The sequence below is a fragment of the Herpailurus yagouaroundi genome, unplaced genomic scaffold (genome assembly GCF_014898765.1).
Source record: "Herpailurus yagouaroundi ecotype Mexico unplaced genomic scaffold, PumYag 195, whole genome shotgun sequence".
NCBI lineage: Eukaryota > Metazoa > Chordata > Mammalia > Carnivora > Felidae > Herpailurus > Herpailurus yagouaroundi.
In genome coordinates, this window is record NW_024412426.1 from 5,810,437 (window position 1) to 5,826,729 (window position 16,293).

At 43.8% G+C, this 16,293-nt stretch overlaps 1 protein-coding gene across 1 annotated transcript in view; it reads left to right on the plus strand.

Annotated features, from left to right (window-relative positions):
- The window catches only part of SMYD2 (SET and MYND domain containing 2), a 51,472-nt gene that overhangs the window by 727 nt on the left and 34,452 nt on the right, over positions 1–16,293 (plus strand). The window lies entirely within an intron of this gene.

Here is a 16,293-nt window from a genome sequence, read left to right on the forward strand (position 1 = left end):
GGAGGGGGCGCCGCGGTGGCGGCTCGGTGTTCGGCGGGAGGAAGTGCGCGCGGCGCGCCGGGTCCTAGCGCCGGCGACTGGGGCGGCGGCCGCGCTTTCAACCCGCGCCGGCCGTGCCACGTGCGCTGGGACCGAGCCGCCAAAGCTCCCGCCGCGCGCCCCCGGCACGGCCCATTTTTCGGAGTTGCGCGCGCGGGAGTGCAGGGTCCTGGCCTCAGACGTGGGCTCGGAGCCAGGCTTGTTCCAAACACGGACACGCGCTGCGCTCTTGGTGCATTGCCGGCCCGGCCCCGAGTTCGAGCAGCCAGTCTGTCCCCTTTAACTTGTGCTTCCTGCGGTGTGTTCTGTCCCCCACAGCCCAGCCGCACACTTGGCCGTTTCCTCCCGGGAACGTAATGACACTTAACATTTCTTGTACAGTACGCGGCCTCTCCTCTTCCTTCTCACTCAACGCTTGTGTTTGGAGAGAAGCCAGAGGGGGTGCTGAGCACGCCCCGAGATTCTGAAGGGCTGCATTGATGGGACGTGCCTGACCTTGGTTTGGGATTTTGAAAACATGGTCTCTGAGGGCATTAGGCAAAATGTGTGGTTGGAAATGATATTTAATTGTAGCATGTCATGTGTATACATATACTCACGTATGCACATACATACGTATTCATACACCGCGACACATAATTCTATCTCCAGCCCTGTGACAGTTTCAGACCTGAAAGGTACATGAGAAATCACCAGTCCAACACACTGTCTCCCTTTTACAGACGAGAAAACTAATCCTCAGAGAGGTAGCGTGGTTGTGTACATGTAGTCTCACCTCTAGCTAGGGGAATGAAATCTGCCCTCTTCAGTTCTGCCCATTTGCTACTAGTTAGGTGCTCAGTAAAATTCCAGAGACAGGAAGCATGGCATTGAAGTAAGTTTGTACCCAACCTTCCACTTGTCTCTGAAGAATGGACCCTGCTTTACTTTCTTTGAGCCTCAGTTTCTTCATCTTTGAAATGGAGGTTCTTGGGTTAGATTATGCTGACCTGGGGTCCTGCAGGTACCTTTTGAATACAGGTCTCAAGTCCAACATACACTGGAGTCCCCAGTCTCCCAGACTTGTGTGCCTTATTCTACGATAAGACATAGCAAAAGAAGGGACAAAGGCTAAATATTATAGTAATCTTGCCCAGACTCCCTGCCAGAACTGTCTTCCGCTTGGGGGGACCTGGAAAGGCACTAGACGCAGAATCATGCCGTGGGCAGCTTAAGGGCTGTATGTGATGTGGCTCTTTGAATTGGTGAGTCAAGAGCTAAAGGGTCATGGCACCACTTTGCAACGTTTGAGTGAAGTGAGCATTGGGTTTTCCCAAAGTTAAAAAGGCTGCTGTGACTGGTCCCTTGATCTTCTGAGCCTCGCTGTGGCTCGGAGTCTGAAGCAGTGTGGGTGTCTGGAGTGGCAGGAGCAAAGCGGGGTCACCCAGCACAGAAGGTGCTTCGTCCATCAGGGATCCTGGTGATTCCTGGAGTCCATCCTGTGAGAGAAGATCACAGTGCCAGGCACATAGTAGGTACACAGGTCGTAGTTACCGGTGCACTCCTCCAATGAATTAAAGATCAAATCCCTCTGGGTTCGGAGCGGGAGAAGCAGAGCTGAGAGATGCTTCCCTTGAGCTGTGAGTGTCCTAACTGTATCTACTATCCACACCCCCAACCTTAGAACATTAACGTATGGTCAGATGCAGCTCCACAGATCACCCCGCCCTATGCGACAGAGCATGTGCTTTGTTTTTCCTTTTTCTGAATGGCGTTTGTGAGTGTCATTAACTGTTGCCTTTTGACCCCTGACCCCTCACCAGGGCTGCCTCCTGCATTGGGGGCGGTACCACTGCATCTGCCCCCACACCCCACTCCGGCCACACTTCTCTGTTTGGCTTTGGTGAACTTCTGTCAACACCAACAGGTCATTTCTTCTCTCTAAGGAGTCATTTGAAATCAACTAAAGTAACAGAGCATTCTCACGGATTCAGCATCATTTCCGCTGTCAACTATTTGATTATGTGGAAGAACAGCTCCGTCCGTCCGGCTGTAGTAGAGGGAACACATATATGTTTCTGCAGTACCTCAAGGGAGTAGGAGCAGAATTCTCAACTATTGAAACATACAGGGCAAAATCTGCTACTTCTGCACCCCACGCCCCCCACCCCCTCGGGACAAGAAACACAACTATTCCTCATCCTTGTTTGTGCTAGAAGTTTAGCATAAACAATATTGCTTGACATGAGTGAGCCCCCGGAGGCTGTATTCGGGTTTCACTTATGTTGAAGGAAAATAAGTGATTTCTGCAGGAATAAGTTTGTTCTAGAAATTGAAAAAGTAACGGGAAGTTTCTCAGGCCACAGTCGAATGGGATTTTTCTTGGTGTTGGCCCAATTCAAAGATTTGTTTCTGTGAATTTTAAATTTGTATCACATTTTCTCAGTTTGGTGGGTGATACTTGGGATGCGTATCTTGCCTCAGCTGCTAGAAGGCAGCTCCTAAAAATATAAATGTTTCCCATTTGGGAGCTGTCCCTATCACACCTCTTAGGTACATTTTATGTACACACACACACACACACACACACACACACACACACACACACACTTATTTTGGCCATTGGCCCCCGGTTTATGGCAGATATTTTTATGTCATATTTCATACTTGGTATTCAAGGACATATTTTATTTATTTATTTATTTATTTTAATTTTTTTTTCAACGTTTATTTATTTTTGGGACAGAGAGAGACAGAGCATGAACGGGGGAGGGGCAGAGAGAGAGGGAGACACAGAATCGGAAACAGGCTCCAGGCTCTGAGCCATCAGCCCAGAGCCCGATGCGGGGCTCGAACTCACGGACTGCGAGATCTGTGACCTGGCTGAAGTCGGACGCTTAACCGACTGCGCCACCCAGGCGCCCCTCAAGGACATATTTTAACACTTTGTTATTTTTCTCAAAAAAGAAAAAAATCTGCCCTAACGCAGTTCTATCTGAATATTCATTCTTTGCAGTTCCTCAGGTGGGAAGAGGTCTCCCTCTTGATCTTTGATTTTCTTGGTTCCTGGGTCATTTAAGGGCGAGAATGTTGCCTTTTTTGTCAGTTCGTTCTGAGTATGAGGAAAAGTAGGAAGGCCCACTTAGCTTCCTTGCAGTAAAGCTGTTAGAACCCCATTTCAGGGAATTTATGTCATGCCTGGCTTACTCAGAGTGGTTTTAAAAATTAAAATGCTTGCATGGGCAAAACGGTGACCGAGAGGTCCTGTTTCGGCAGATGTAGAGATGGAAGTTGTCTTCACGGTTTTATTGCGTAGCACTGTTCGTCCTGCCTAACCCATTGTTTTACCAGACTGTCAAAGTAATAGTGAGTTGATTTTAATCAGTATTAAGAGTCAAGAACTCTTGAGGCTGCCTTCTTAAGACACGATTAGGTTCTCTGAGAGAACCTTGAGGCCGAGCCCCTGAAGCTGTGCATCAGAAGGGGGAGTCATTCCGGGGGGCTGCTGTGATCCTGTTGATTCTGAGAACATTCTCTGAGAATATATATACATACATATATATATATATATATTTTTTTTTTTAATGTTTATTTATTTTTGAGAGAGAGAGAGAGAGAGAGAGAGAATGTGCAGAGAGAGAGGGAGACACAGAATTTGAAGCAGGCTCCAGGCTTTGAGCTGTCAGCACACAGCCCAACGCGGAGCTTGAACTCAGAAACCATGAGATCATGACCTGAGCCGAAGTCAGACGCTTAACTGACTGAGCCACCCAGGCGCCCCGAGAACATTCTCTGAGAATTACAGGGTCTCTAAGGGGAGAAATGACTTCAGATGTTCTCAAATTATCTTGCTTTCTGAATGAAAAATAGACACATGCTCTAAAAGAGAATTCCTCCTTTGCTCCAGTGTTGTTGTTGTTGTTTTAAAAAAAAATAGGTAGTAAGATTAAACTCTACAGATAACAGATTTCCTCTAAGAAGTTACATGAAATAAAACCAAATCCAGCCATCTGTACGTCAGGTAAGGAGACGCTATGCTGTCACTTTCAACATTACAGTATTTCAAGTTTTTCATTTATTTAGAGCCAACAAGGCAGAAACTTTGGTGCCAGACTGGCTTGGTTTGAGTTCTGGCTTCCCCCGTCCTGATGTTCTGTCTTTAGGCGAATTACTTAATGTCTTTGAACAACCAGGTTCCTGTATGTTTCCACGAACACCTACCTGTGAACTTAGAAGGAACAGAAGTCATGCTCCTAGTATTGCGCTAGGCTAGAGCAGAGTAATCTGTCACAGTCCGCCTGGCACTCTCACTTGTGCTGGGTGTTACACAGGGTGATAAAATATTGTGGCGTCAGGGACATTTTTATCACGGTGGGGTTGGGGGGGGTGGGACACCAGGGAGGAAATAACTGGAAATTGTTGACCAGCAGAGCCATCCTTCAGATGGCACAATCACCCAGAGCTAAGAACAGTAGTTCTGAGCCCCAGGTCCCCTGTAGTAATCATGGATTTCACTGGTTCTCAAAATCTAAACCTAATGGAAATGATATAATGAACATACACAGGTAAACCTTTTTTTTTTTTTTTTTTAAAGAGCCTTTTCTAAAAGTGCTTAGACACTTTAATAGTCTTTTACCATGAGATGAAGCAAATATTTGGGAAGAAATAGGGAGACAAACAGAATTTTCTGCATAGCAAGCCTGTCATTGCTCCTGTCTGCCCTTCAAGTGTTGCATGATTTCAGATGTGGCAAGTGCCATCACACGCGTATTTTTCATATGCGGGAGCATAATTCCTGTTATAGCTTCTAGGGGCTCTGGGACCAACCTGTACGCTTGGAAATGATTTGACATGAAAGGGACGGAACAGCAGCAGGATATGCTGAAGTGAAATTCAAACCCTGGCGAGTTAAAACCGGCATCTGATTCCTTTCCTTCCCCAAAAGCAATTGCACAAAATCCTCTCAATAAAAACTATCTGAAGATCCCATAAAACGACATTCCTTAAAGTCATGCTGTTCTTTGCAGCTCATAAAGCATTTCCAGATACATTCTTCTTTTGATCCTCCCAAGGATGGCTCCCACTGCAGGTAGGAAAAAACTGAGCGTTCGAGAGGTGAAATGGCTTCCTTGAATTTCACATATTTTTGGTCGGATGTTTATTGAGTGTCTTCTAAAGGGCCAGGCTCTGTGCTCTTCACAGTCTGAGCCACAATTTCCTTTTCCAAGTGTGATCTTCCTTCCCTTACTCCCTTTGGCCTGAGTCGACCTGTGTTGCTCTTCCCTGCACACTTTCTCTAGAGTGAATGCTATTTTTATTACCTCTTTTGCTTCCCCTTCCCCTAATAGGTAATTCGACAAACTAATGTTTCTAAAAGTTGAACAAATAAATTGATGGCGCTATCTTTGATCTATATCTTAGGTTGTTCTGGGTTCAGAGATGTTTTTATTACAGTGCCTTTGAATTTGCATGAACGCTATGTTTTTTTCTTAATGTATCAATTATTACATAATAAAACATAAAAAAGAACACAAGGCTTTGGTCCTTTTGTGGGTTTGGAATATTTAAAAATATTATGCTGGAGCTAAGAGGAGTTTGTTACCTAAGTCTTTATACCTACATATAAATAGTTTGTTTCTCTTCTCTCTGGTCAGACAGCATCAGAGTATAACCCCTTTTGTTTTTCTTCAACGCAGTCGTTGTTCAGAACTTTGCTGTGTGCAAAGTTAAATTGGTTAGATTTGGAAATAAAATAAATAAAATTTAGGAGGCCCCGGATGGTATTTGCGTAGGACAAGCAGATTGCACACTCCCTGTCAGAAAGTTCTTTAAAAAAACACTAAGACATGTCTTACATTTTCTTTGGAAAGATCCAGGGCTCAGAGCTATAGTTTGGTAGGAGCTGGTGTTCAGAAGAACTCCAAACTGGTGAGAACCCAGGCAGCAAAGTTGCCTGTTTTAGAACTTAAACGGCAAAGAAGGTTTCTACTGTATTTTAGTGTTTTCTGTTTTTTTAAGATCTTATTTTTAAGTAAGAGGCTCGAACTCGCAACCCTAAGATCAAGAGCCACAGGCTGTACTGACTGATCCAGCCAAGCGTCTCATCTCCTTTATTTTGGTGTTTTTGACTTACCTCTTTTGCCTTAGGTTACTATCCCTTTCCTTTTCTTGTCCACACAAGGAAAAAATAATTACAATTTTAATGCCGCTTTATTTCTGTTTCCCAAGGAGGCAATCAATAATTACAAATATTCTTTATATTCTTGGAGTCATTGATAACTGAAGTCACGCCCCATCGCCACACCCACACCTATTTTTTCAGACCTCAGATGTAGACCGAGGTAATCATTTCTCACTTCCAGCCATGCTTCTCTGATCTGTGTAAGGCCTATGGGATTTAGAAGAATTTCCTCTCTGTTACTGATTTTTCATTTTCTTGCGCCTCTCACAGACAGCCCCTCTCTGGGTTTGCCTGGAGTCTTTGAATATGTGTGTCGTGATCGTTTCCATGGAACTAGGCCTACAACAGGGCACCCTGGTTGTATTTGACCAGATTCTGACTTTGAGCCCTCTTCTGGTCGGCCTGGCGGCTCCTTGGTTGTCTATAGCAAGCAGTTCCCTGGGGGAAGCCGCCTGTGCTGGCCCCTTGTCCCCAGAGAGCAGCCAGTTCTGGGACTAGCGGTTTCTGTCCGCTCTCAGGGGACTTAACATTGTCAGCCTCTCTGTCAGCCTCCCCTTTCCCACCCACATCCCCAACTTCACATCTTTGGATTTCTAGCAAATCTGGTAGTTTAGGGGTGCATTGCTCTGGCAGCGAATTGACTGAAGTCACTGCCTTTTCAGGGATTGAACCTGTGACCTTGGCCTCATTAGCACGGGTGCTCTAACCAGTCACAAAGCCACACACCTCACTTTGTGTAACTTCTGCTGACTCTGTTCCTACCACCCTCAGAGGCCTCCTTTTCAATTGCAAAGGCGTTCACACCAACACAATAGAACAGAAGGAAATCAGATCCCTCCAAGACTTCTCTGAAGGACAGAAATATGCAATTTAGCAGGAAAATAATACCAAAAAGTCTTGAGGGTTCAGGAAACAACTTATCTTTCTGGTCCATGCATTCGCTGAGAATCCAGCTGTGTTTCAGATTCTTCTTCAATCAAAAGTTTAAAAATAGTAGGGAAGCTCCTTGTGCCAATTTATTAACATAAAATCTGGTGATTCTTGTACACTAAGTGGAGGGTTTCAGATGACTGAGTGGAGATATTGCATGCATATTATTAAAATAGATTGGATTCCCTTTTACAGGAAGGGGGTCTGAGAATTCGTAAACGCTTAGCTTTGGCAAGTCTCTGGTCCCTAGAATCTGAACCGAATGCTTGCCATGATAGCTCACACACTGGTATCATAGTATCCACAAGTGCACTATGATAGACAGGGCGTGTCAGTGCTCAGGGCATCCGGAGTCACCACGGAGAAGAGGCGAAATAAAGGCAACTCACCAGACAAGTGAATATCCCACCAGCACTTAAAGACACAGGCATATCCTGGGGGAGAGAGGTGGAGAGAAAATCTGGCTGACCAACATGATACACTTTTTCATCTGAGCCAAATAAAAGTCTCAAGGATTTCATATCCTGGCACTTGAAAGGAGTTATGTTGCGTTTTGTGGCAAAATAAAGAGACCTTGGACACGAAGAGCCTTTTCTCTCCAATCTTTGAGTACCAGGAAAGACTCTTCAGGGACGTAGGTTCTGGGCTCATGCTTTGTTGATTTCTCTCACCCTTGGGGATGTTTGCATAGGAAGCCCTTTCCTGGGTGCTACCTGAAACAGCTCTTGTCCATCAGTGGCACAAATCTGTTCACAGGGATAGCCTCCCGTGGCCTTCAGACCTCAACAGTAAGAGACATTTAATTATCAGCAGATGGTAAACTCCTTGAGATCAGGGATTTTATTTTTAATGTATTCAACAAATATTTATTTCTCTGGAGCACTCGCTGGGTTCTAAGTCCCTAGGAAACAACTGTGAAGAAAAGGAACAAAAGTCCCTATCACCACGGAGCTTATATTGTAGCAGGGTTTTTTGTTTTTTGTTTTTTGTTTTTTCCATCTTTATTTTAACCAGGGTGCCTTGAACTTTGTGTGAGGTTTCAGCGGGTATTCCTTCAGGTTGAAGGCAGTACGGTGTGGGGGTTGAGTATTTTTCTTTGTTTTATTTAGTCGAAAACTGAGAATCCATATATGTCATAAAGACAGTTCTGCTTTAACCACACACCCTAGTTCCTGACTTCTGCAAACTAAGGGCAAGCTTTGATCCAATACTCAGGTCTAATGAATTGGAACATCCCCACATTGTGTTAAAACAGCTGCAGCTTTGAGGAGACATTTTTTGGAAGTTAATGAAATTTAATCCACTCATACACCTGAGTAAATCTTTCTAACCATCACTTTAAGGAAAACGTTAAGGTCCTTTCACCTTAAAAACGTTCATTTTCTGGTTCAGGTTCACAAAGTTAGAATTTAGAAACAACCTACTTATTTCACTTAATTTTTAATTCATTTCCACACGTGCCCAGGCGTTCTAAAACATTCAGCTATGAAGTACTTTCCAGGTTCAGAGCAGGGCAGGAAGCTCACCTCCACCTTCTCTTTCTGTGTATCTTCAGAGAAGGGCCGATAGAACTCCACTGTGAGGTCAAGTCTGCCTGCTGGGGACCCTGGGGCTAGGCATCGGGAGCGGTGTTTGAGTCCCTCCTGCTCTGCAGGGTTAGTTTCACTGCTGCAATCCCAAATTGTCAGGGGTGGTACACACACACGTACCCATGCACACACATATGCACGCACACACGCATGTACATGCGTCCACAAATGCGTGCGTCATGCTGATTCTCCCTCGCTGTCTGTCTTTGCTTGTCTGACTGTCCGGTTCCCAGAAGCACATCCTGATTTCTTCAGGCTGGGGTAGCTCCCTTCGTCTTTGCTCCCACGGCCCCTCATATAGACTTCCTTGGGCACACTTGCTCCTGAGTGCGGACCCAGCTCTTAGCCCCAGGCCTGGCTCTGTGTTAACCTTTGGAAATAACTTTTAAATGAATAGTCTCATTTCTGCAACTTATTTTACTGGTGGCTCTTTGGACAGACCTCTTCACCTTTCTAAATATATAACTCTGCTCATTCTTGGAAATGAATCCTTACAAATACAGAAGCCTTCATCGATCCCTATTTTCTTAAGTTTGTTTTGAGAGAGAGCACGCGCACAAGAGAGTGAGGGGGGGGGAGAGGCAGAGAGAGAATCACTATCAGTGCAGAGCCTGACACGGGGCTTGAACTCAGGATCATGACCTGAGCCAAAATCAAGAGCTGGAGGCTTAACTGACCGAGCCACCCAGGCACTCTGATCCCTATTTTCTTGACAAAATCTTGATTGTTCCCGTGCTCCATATTAAGTGCCCTTCCCACACTAGCCAGCATTGTCCCTCCCTGCTCTTCCGTTCACACCCTAACCACAGGCTGGATAGTTTCTTTCCAGTGTCCCACAAAGGCTCTGTATCATCCTTCATCCTTCCTTTTGCCCATTTGTAACCTTGAGTGCTTTTCTCTGCATTATTCCCTTCTCTGTCCTGGGCCTCCTTCCCAGGCAAGGCCTTGTACCCTAAGTCTGTTCATCCTCAAGAGAGATCCAGCTCAAACTGTATCTTTTTTATGAAACTCCCCTCAAATACTTCAGCCCACAGATCTCTTCATTTTATTGAGTTACTATTTTATATTTACTTTATAGTAGTTTACTATGTACATTTTTTTCTTTTTTTAGCACTTTGCTATTCTAGGCATTGTGTTCTGACCCTGGGGATTCAGAGGTGAGTAACACAACTTTCTCTGTAAGTACCCAAACTTCTGTGTCCTTAAAGGGTTCAGTCCTAGAAGTAGCTTCCTGCTCTCAATTCTGTGTCATTTAGGCCATTTGGATGCTGAATCATCTTGCCTGATATTTATATTTACCACCATTTGCATGAAGGTAGGGCTTATGTCCCCAAATAGCTCAACTTTTACAAAAATATCATTCCTCCAGAGCCTGGTGCAATATTTACACAGAGAAAATAATACTTTTGGACTAGAGCTTACTTGGCTAAAGTATAGTAACTTAATTCTTCACTGCTTCATGTACAAAGTTTTATAGTATAAAAAATGTCCTTTTTTATTCAGAAATACAAATGGAATCAATAAGGATTGAAAGAAAAACATCTCTTAAGTCTGTTCAAACAGTAGCTGAGAAGTTTGAGTTCTCAAGGTATAGTCCACAATGGAGTCATTCACTGAAACACATTTTTTTTTTTTTTTTTTTGTCTATAGGAAAATACAACCAGAGGGGTGAGAGAGTGTCACCTATTAAAATTCTCCTGTAAGCAGTTTTAAAAGGTGCATTTTCTTATAAGTAAGATGCAAAACAGGTCACCTGTTTCTTGCGCAAGGCGTTAATTCTCACGTTTGGCCGCAGAGAGCCTGACCTCTGTTCTGGAATTTACATTTAGCGTTAGGTTATGGAGGTATTTTTACATGTTTGTTTGTTTTTTTTTTTTTCTTACTCTGTGGCCAGAATGTTGACATGAGCAATAGGAAAAGTTCCAAGGTTTTAAACAGTTCAATTTAATGACTTTGGTTTTGTCCTTTTTCTTGATGTTTACTCACCTGGGTGTTGTAGAAGGTAGGGCCATAGCGGTCGTAGGGGAATCCAGTGTTCTTGGTATTCGTTACAAGGCACTAATGATAACATCCATCATTTATTGTACCACTGGAGGAAACGGTGGATGTTATGTATTGTCAGTGCCTTTATGAGAGAATGGAGGTAAAAAGGAAGGCATTAATTGTTTCTTTCCTTTTGACATCCCAGTCAGAGAAGTGAAAGACAAAGTAGCAAGGAAGTGTCATTCAGATCTCGCATAGAAGTTAGGATGTAAAACGTTTCCAAATGGAAATGTTAAGTTTTGGAAATACCTGGATGCCGTCTCTGAGCAGGTTTAACCGTGAGGGATTTTAAAGGGTCTACAAGGTGAGGTTGGAAGGTAGGAACCATCCAGTGGCTGCAAATAATAGTTTAATGTTCCCTTTTCCTTAGGCTGAATATTTCTCTCTTCTGTCCATAAGCTTCATGAATTTTTTTCTTTCTAAGACAAAGGCACATTTCCTCTCCACCAGAGCCTGCGTTACAACAAAACAAATCAGTGTCGTCACGTTTTTTTCATTGCTGAGCTGACCTTTAACGCATCCGTGATGTGTATAGTCATGTTGATAGTATTCTGTTAGCTTCACTGAGGAACAATTGATAAGTGTAATTGTATATATTTAAAGGAGACAACTTGACAATGTGATATATACATTGTGGAATGATTACTGAGATCAGGATAATGAACACATCGCCTCACACACTTTTGTGTGTGTGGTGAGAACGCTTAAGATCTACTTGTAGCAACTTCCAAGTATATGGTACTGAATTATTAACCGTGGTCACCATGCTGTAGGTTAGAGCCCCAGAACGTACAACTAAAAATTTCTGCCCTTTGACCTGTGTCACCGCATCTTGCCCCGTGACAGAATTTTATAACAAGGCCGACCACTTACCGCCCCGACCCCCAAGCCCAGCGTCCTCCTTGTAAATCATGGCTCCTGTTCCAGTAGTTGGGAAAACCGACATTAGTTGCTACTTCACTGCCCTAAATATTTCCTGCTTCCCTAAGAGGCCCCGGGCTGTAACTTTTAACAAGCCTCAGAACAAAGCCCGGTGCGAAGGGGAAGGTTCAGCACGGGAAGAAGCTCCCCGCTGCACGTGGGTCTGTTTCACCGTTACATCGTGGATTAAAGTGATACGTGGAGCATCTTTCACTATTACACAAAAACCTGTAGCCTTAGTATTATCCTTGTCCCCTGACCAGGGTGATAATAGGGCTCCCCCACAATTCCCCCAATTTTTATTTCTCTCAAATAAAAATTTGCTAGTGTAACCACTCTCTCCGGGTGGGAGGCTTAACTTTGTTTCTGATTGTCTTATTTCAACCCATGGTGAAGTTATATTGCGCCGCTGGGCTTTTTTCCTTTTCTCTTTTTCATTTGGCTGGGGCCGCCTCTGTTCAACAGAGCATACTTGTCACTTCTTCTGTCGCCGTTAGTTAAAAGTAATTGTTATTGCAAACCTCCTCCATGCCGGTATCCTTTTCTTTCATGGTGAAACCCACGAAGCATTCATTTCAGTGGCAGAAAGTAGGGAGCTTACAGGATCAAATCCTTTTTATCTAGACCAACAGCACCTGCGGCAACGCATTAACTAGCCGGAGTTGTTAATTACATGTCTAACTTGTTGATCTTTGTGGCTTCCAAATTTGAAAAGCAAGAAAATTAATCACTGCGTGTGTCTCCTCCAGTAGAAAATGACGGGAGCGTGTCGCCTACGTTCTGTTCTAGTTGCTGATAATCAGATAGTTGCACTTTCCTGTGACATCTCTCTCCTTTGTGGATGGAATCATTTCTTAAGTCCAAAGAGCCCTTCCGTTCACAGCAGGGTAGATGTTTGCCCATAAAACAAAGACTTTAGAAACATAAACCCTCAAATGTGAGTCTGAATGAGATTGTACTGAAGGTCTTTCAGCAGTGACCACTTAAAACAACGAAAAAAGAGCGGAGGCTAATTACAAGTGTGACCGTAGTACACTTGTGTTGTCCCACTTAATTTTCATACCAGACCTATGTGGTAGAAACTGGATCTTTACAGGGGAGGGAAAGGTTTGGAAAGGATTCATGCCTTGCCTGAGATCACATAGCACCTCCAGCACCAGGAGGTGCTGAGATAGAGAGTTGGGGAAGTAACTCTCCATATTCACCCTAAATTGTAAGGCAGGAATCAGGAGAGGTGGGGAAAAAGCCACAGCCTTCTCTCTTAAAACCTGCATCTGGCCTCTAAGATACCTTCTTGTCATAGTTGGAAAATACCGTGTCAGCCACCTTATTCTTGCCTTAACATTCATCATCAGCAGAGCTAAACAACCCAACACATCCAGTGTGGAACGTTCATTCTTAAGAGGAGTCACCTCACAAACAACCTGCATTGCAGAGAAGAATTACTTCAACACGATTCAGCAAATTCTGCACCCCAAAAAACGCTCAGCCTGAAAGGATCACCAAAGGCCTCAGCAGGCAGTTCTGTTTTCTGGAAGCTCATTAGAATCTCTTAGGGAGCTTTCTAAAAATCCCAGTGCAGACCAATCAAATGAGAATTGCTGGGTGCTACCGCAGGCCCAGGTGGGTGCACACTCTGAGCTGGAGACCCTGTGAGAGGTTATTAGTGATTCACCCTCACTGTCTTTGAGTTCCATTCCTTTTGGGTTATTTCAATTTATTCCTCCAAGTGGCCTTTATTAGTCTTTCGTTGAGAGTTCTCTTCTCTTTCTTCTTCTTCTTCTTCTTTTTTTTTTTTTTGGCAGTCTTTCCCCAAACCTCCTGGACAATTCAGATCAGGTTACATTGCAAATGAAAGGTTTATGGCTGTGTCTTCTGTAGGAACAGAGTTTATTCCAAATGCCTTGTATGTTCCTACCGTGAAAACGGATATCCCATATGAAGTTTCTCTTGGGCTAACCGTCTCAGTCAGCAATAGTCAGACACTCACAGAATCTCTCTCTCTGCGTCCTTACTCTCTCAAGCACATGCACACACAATATGGGTACCAGCTCAGCAAAGTTTAGTTTGAGTTTCAACCCTTAGACTTAGGAAAAGTTTATATCTCTCCCTAGCCACAGAAAGAACTGAGGCATGTATCTGGATAGTGGAAACATCTCCCTCTCCCTGCCGCCACCCGCCTCATCTAAAGTTGCTCATACCAAAGTAGATCAGAGTAGATTTGCATGCTATTCACCATCAGTGACTGGTTTAGCTTTTCTCCTTCTCCATGCTGAAGGCATTCTGGCTCAGGAAGATGTATGTTAAGAGCATTCACATATGACCAAGCAGGTGCCTTATGGGCATACATGCGGTAGAATCTGCCTCGGAGCCAGGCAAAGCTGGTTGGTAGTTTGTGAGAAGCTGCAGTACTGTATCACCCAGTTCCCAGAGGACACGATCCAGCTTGGACCAGCCCTGTGGATGTCTGAGGAACACTTAGATGTATCGTACTGAACGACAGGGGAGGACTTTCTTTGCACAGCCTAACTACAGAATTAATCATTATTTCATTCCACTGCATTTTAAGTGAAACCGATTACCGTGTCACACAGTTGGCTGAGAAATCCTCTTTGTGGGGGTGCTCGCTCCCCAAATCTCATTTTGAAAGCTGATCCTGGATTCGCCCCCTTGCATCTTTGAAACAAAGTGGCAGGAATGGGGTGGCATTGGACCTGGGACACTATGCAGACCAGAGTAGAGAGTGCCTTTACTTTTGTTTTGTTATTACTGTGAGGTTATCCAGACACGTAGATCACTGCTGCTTCATGTAGTATGTCCTCCTGAATAACTGTCACAATACTCAAGGAAGGATATTCTTACACAATGAAGACAAAAATTTGTACTTTTATGTGGGAATTCTAGTTCTGCACCTTCTTGCTGAGCGATCACATTGGCTTAGATATTTCACCTTTGGGTCCTCATTAACTTCGTTTCAAAAATAGGAATAATGTCTTTTTCATGGAGCTGATGGACTTGTCAAGTTAGATCAGTTTTCGTGTTTTTTGGTCTTGAGGATCCCTCTATACTCTGAAAAATTGAGAATTCCTAGGAGCTTTTGTTTCTATGGATTACGTGTATCAATATTTCACCGTATTTGAAATGAAAACAAAATTGTATTTATTCAACTTAAAATGACAACAGCCATGACTGCTAACATGATGTGTTTTTATGAGAACTATTTTACGGAACAAAAGAATCCATGAGAATAGTGGTGGTACCCCACAGTTTTACAAATCTCTTTAATGTTTGGATTTCCGGAAGACGGCTGGATTCTCAAATGCGCTTCTGAAAATTTGGTCTGTGATATTATGTAGCTTTGGTTGAACTGTGTGGAAAAAATCCGGCTTCAAACAGATACATAATCAGAGAGGAGTATTTTAATAGCCTTTTCAGTTAATTGTGGATATTTTTTTTTTGATTCAACAGTAAAACTTGATAAGTGAATTTGCCTTAAAGGTTAGACCCATAGTGTGCGATGTGAAGCCTTATCAGTGAGACTTATGTACTGTGTTACATTGAAATCCCTTGGTCTTGCACTTTGAATGATTCAATTTTAGTCATGCATGACTTTTAAATTTTTTAATGTTTATTTTAGAGAGAGAGAGAGAGAGAGAATGAGCAGGGGAGGGGCAGAGAGAGAGGGAGACAGAATTTGAAACAGGCTCCAGGCTCTGAGCTGTCAGCACAGAGCCCGATGTGGGGCTCACGCCCACAGACCGTGAGACCATGACCTGAGCCGAAGTTGGATGCTTAACCGACTGAGCCACCCGGGTGTCCCATGTGTGACTTTTAAAATATCATACATGTCATTTGAATGGTTCCCCGACTTATATAGACATTCTAAAAGTAGATGTACTTCATCAAACCATATAAAAAAAAATCACAATTGTTAATATCCCACTAGTCGCATCAGATGAGAGACTGTCAAGGTCAGGGTGGCAGATCCATATTTTCCAGAATTCTAGTATTTGCTCAGAAGTCCAAATTGTATCATTGGTAACACCTGTTTTCAGATGTGTTCCTTGAAGTGACATTTCCATAATGTGTCTGGCAGATCCTCGAGTCTCTACCACACACAGTGTGTCTCCAGGTGGTCTTTCAAGTAAAAATGATGTGCCAGGAAGAAAGGGGCCAGTTCACTTTGCAATTCCAGTGACCACCCGGGTGCTTTTCCCTGAGATGGCCATCTTGCTTCAGGATGCAGCAGAAGTCTTCAGGCCTTCTTCCCCTTTGGTCCCAGAATGTCAAAAAGATATATACCCATGAGTCGGGATTTAACAAAATTACTATTTGTTACTGCTTCATCAGGGACATTCTTTTTTTTTTTTTTTTTTTTAAGTTTATTTATTTATTTTGAGAGAAAGAGAGACAGCAGGAGTGCAGGAGGGGCCGAGAGAGAGGGGGAAAGGGAGAATCCCAAGCGGGCTCCATGCTGCCAGCACAGAGCCCAGTGCGGGGCTCAAACTCATGAAGCCACAAGATCATGACCTGAGCTGAATCCGACAGTTGGATGCTTAACTGACTGAACCACCCAGGCGCCCCATCAGGGACATTCTTAAGTGAACCTGG